We start from the raw sequence: 4,350 nt of genomic DNA on the forward strand, positions 1-4,350 counted from the left end.
AAAAAAAAAAACACACACACACACACACAAAACAGGAGTTGTAACTTTCGTTTCTGACAAAATAGACTTTAATAGTAACAAAGACTAAAAGAAACAAAGAAGGACATTACGTAATGGTAAAAGGATCAAAGTAACAACAGGAGTCGATGATCATAAATATATATGCAACTAATATAGGAGCACCCAGATACATAAGACAAGCTCTTAATGACTTATAAAGAGACTTAGACTCCCACACAATAATAATGGAAGACGTCAACATTAATATTAGACAGATCAACGAGACAGAAAATTAACAAGGATATCCAGGACTTGAACTCAGATCCGGAACAAGTAAACTTAATAAACATTTATAGAACTCTCCACTTTAAATACACAAAATACACACTCTTATCAGTACCACATCACACCTACTCACAGGTTTAAATGAAATATTGGTTGGCTGCTTGTTTTTTTCTTCCCTCATTATTTTTTTATTTTTAATTTTTTTTCCTGTTTCCATTATTAAGCATAAAGGAGATTTTCAATACCCATTTTTAGACTGCATTCGACCCCAGGCAATAAAGCAACACTTCCGTTCTCTCTCCCTCTTCCTCTTCCTTCCTCTCCTTCATTTTTTATATTATTATTATTCTTTTTTTCTTTCTTTTTAAAAAATAAATAAATAAATAAATAACCAATGGAACAAAATACAGGCCCAGAAACAGACGAGACATACACAGAAACTTGATTTATGACAAAAGAGGCTGTGTGGACTAGTGGGGGAAATTTATTTTTATGAATGATGTTGAAATAAAAATAATCATATAGAAATAAAATGAGATTTTTCCTCATGCCATTTACAAAAATCACTTCTAGGCAGGTTAAAGACCTGTTTATGAAAAGCAAAATTGTAAAACTTTAAGAAGATAATGTAGTTTTCGCCTTTATGACATCAGGGTACACATCACAAAGGGAAAGATGGATAAATTTGATAACATTAAAATTAAAAATATTTGTTCATTAAAGAAACATAAGTGGCTGGGCGCAGTGGCTCATGTCTGTGCTCCCAGCACTTTGGGAGGCAGAGGCAGGAGGATCACTTGAGCAGAGGAGAGCAGCCTGACCAACATGGTGAAACCCTGTCTCTACTGGAAAAAAAAAACAAAAAACTATATATATATATATATATATATATAGAGTAAACTAGCCAGGCAGCCAGCCATGGTGGCTCACGTCTATAATCCCAGCACTTTGGGAGGCCAAGGCGGGCAGATCACCTGAGGTCAGCAGCACGGTGGCATATGCCTGTAATCTCAGCTGATCCAGAGGCTGAGACAGGCGAATCACTTGAATCTGGGAGATGGAGGTTGCAGTGACCTGAGATCGCACCACTGCACTCCAGCCTGGGTGACAGAGCAAGATTCTGTCTCAAAAAACAAAAAACAAAACAAAACTTAAAAAAAACCACTAGTCAGCCATGGTGGCATGTGCCTGTAGTCCCAGACGCTTGGGAAGTTAAGGTGGGAGAATCACCTGAGCCCACGAGGTTGAGACTGCGGTGAGCTGTGATCATGCCACTGCACTCCAGCCTGGGTGAAGGAGTGAAACCCTACCAAAAAAAAAAAAAAAAAAAGAAAAAAGAAAAAGGATATGAAGAGAATCTGTGATTCTGTCCATTGCCGGTGGGAATGTAACCGGCACAAATACTCTGGCATTACCTAGTAAAGCTTAAGATGCCCATATCTTAGTACCCAGCAGTTCCACTTCTCGACATGAATTCTAGAGAAAGTCTTATCAAGAATGCTCCTAGCAGCATTGTTCCTAGTGGCCTAAGATTGGAAACCACCTAAATGTTCATTGGCAGAGAAAGGATAAATAAGTTTCTGTATAGTTACATATTTACATAATAAGTACGTATATTTACATAATAGAATGCTACAAAGCAGTGAAACCAAAGGCACTCCAAATATGTGCATCAAGAAGAATAAACCCAGAATATACAGTTGAGCAAAAAAGAAAAGAAAAAGACAGTAGGAGAAGAATGAGTCTATATCATTTGTGTAAACTTCAAAACTATGCAAAACTAAATACATCTTCAGCGGCAGTACAGCAAGGAAATGTAATCACACAATTTATGAAGTTCATGATCAAGGCACAGAGGTGGCTGCAAAGGTAGCTGCTGTGTCCTGGCTCTTAAGCGGGGCTGTGGGGCTGTGGGTATTTGTAGCACAGGTGATCCTGACACCCTACGCACTGCTTGTAAATATCCCGTATCTATCTATACCTATTAATTTCTTCCATATCTGCTTAATACAAACAATGGTTTAAACACTTTGAATTTACAAGAGAATATTGCTATTGCATCTTCCTGGGCAGACTTGCCTTGCTTGTAACTGCTTTTGGACCTGTACAGTGGTCCCAGCTCATCTGAGCTTTTGCTCTCTGTAGGTTCAGTTACCCATGGTTGACTGAGGCTTGAACTATTCAATGCATAATTCCAGAAATCAATATTTCGTAAGTTTTGAATTGCACACTTTCTGAGGAGTGTGGTGGAGTCTTGTGCCTTCCCGCTGTGTCTCCCTAGGGTGTGATTCCTCCCCTCGTCCAGTGTCTCCCCGCCCGGGAGTCATTTAGCAGCCCTCTGGGTGATGGATGGGCTGTCGTGGGATTGCAGTGCTTATGTTCAAATAACCCTTAGTTTACTTAATAATGTCAAGTGCGAGAGTAGTGGTGCTGCATGTGGCTATCATTGCTCTATTTTGTTGTTGTTGTTGTTAGTTCTCTTGCTGTGCCGACTTTATGAATTAAATCTTATCATAGTTATGTGTGTACATATGTATAAGTAAAAACATATAGAGGGCTCACTGCAGTCTGCAGTTTCAGGCATCCTGGGGGTCTTGGAAGGCATCCCCTGGGTATAAGAGGGGACCACTGTCATTGCTAACTAGGCTCTACTGTATATAAGCCTCATTTCTCTGTGTGGTGTTTGTACCCCAGGCAGCAGGAGTGAGGAGGCTGGCATGGTGCCACGGGCTACCACAGGAGGAAGGCAGAAAGCGGGTTCCTGAGGGGACCACCCTGCATGTTCCCACAGTGACATCAGAAGCAAGGAGCTGCCTGTCCCTCAGAGCCTGTGCAGACCTTTTTGTCCAAGAGAAGTTTTGCCAGGTCAACAACCAGGCCTTCCTGGGCCCTAGGAGACGCCGTGCCCGACATCACCAGATAGTGAGCCTTGAGAGGAGACGATAAGAGCCCAACACGGGAGCTGGGGCACCGGGATTCAGCCTTACCTATGGTTGTCAAGGTTACCAGTGCCTCATGTTTCTTAGTTACCATCCTCCCAAAATAGCCTTCGTTGGTGCCAGCCAGCAAACTGCATCCCATATCACAATCATTTTTTTACCCTCTTTTGAGGGGAGAAAAGGAGGTCACTTTACACCCGGTAAGGTTATACAAAGCACACACAGCGTTTTTCCTCATCTGATCTTTACTGTAGGTGGGTGAAAGATTACCATCTCCATTTTAGAGCTAAGAAAACAGACTCGGGCAAGTGACCGGCCAACGTCAGATGACTGGCAGTATCAGAACTGGAAGGAGCACCCTGATTTTTTGAGGCATCGATCAGAACCCCTCCTACACTGGGCCCCTGCCGCTTACTGCTGGCATTTGGCTCCAGCCTGGGGGAGGATGCGCTGGCCCCACAGTCCTCTACGGCGGGTGGAGGGCGTGGGGTGCAGGGTCTGCCCTCCACCCTCTTTCTTGCCAACAGAACCCCAGTTCTTTTCAGTTGTAGGGGGGGCTAGATGCCGCTTGGGACCTTTTCCTGCCCCAGAGCGTGCAGGTTGATTAGTTGTAATGATAATTCTATGCCTTTTGCTAGTGGTTGTTAAAATGTCAACATGTGACCTAATTCCAGCCAGTGGAGGTTGGAGTAAATCTGCAGAGGCCATTACCTCTGGGAAAGATGTTTCTCTCTAAGGAAAGTAATTTTAGGAGGAAATACCCCTCCTCTGACTGGTGTCTTCTTGTGTGATACCAACTATTTGATGGCACGTGGCTGATGGTGGCTAAGTGCAATGATGCAAAGCTCTGGGGCCCAGCACTGACAGGCCACCTCCCCATCAAAGCCAGGCCGCCTCCATCCAGCACATCTGCGTGGGGCCCCTTGGACCATGCCTGTGGCCTTGTGCTGTGGCAGGGCTCTGCTTGCCTGTCTCTCACCATCCTGTTGGGCCGTGAGCTCTGCCTCCCTGTGTCCCCTGTCCTGTTGGGCTGTGAGCTCTGATTGTGTCCCCTGTCCTGTTGGGCTGTGAGCTCTGTCTACCTGTGTCCCCTGTCCTGTTGGGTTGTGAGCTCTGATTGTGTCCC

This window comes from Cebus imitator, unplaced genomic scaffold, assembly GCF_001604975.1.
Source record: "Cebus imitator isolate Cc_AM_T3 unplaced genomic scaffold, Cebus_imitator-1.0 Scaffold1, whole genome shotgun sequence".
Classification (NCBI taxonomy): Eukaryota; Metazoa; Chordata; class Mammalia; order Primates; family Cebidae; genus Cebus; species Cebus imitator.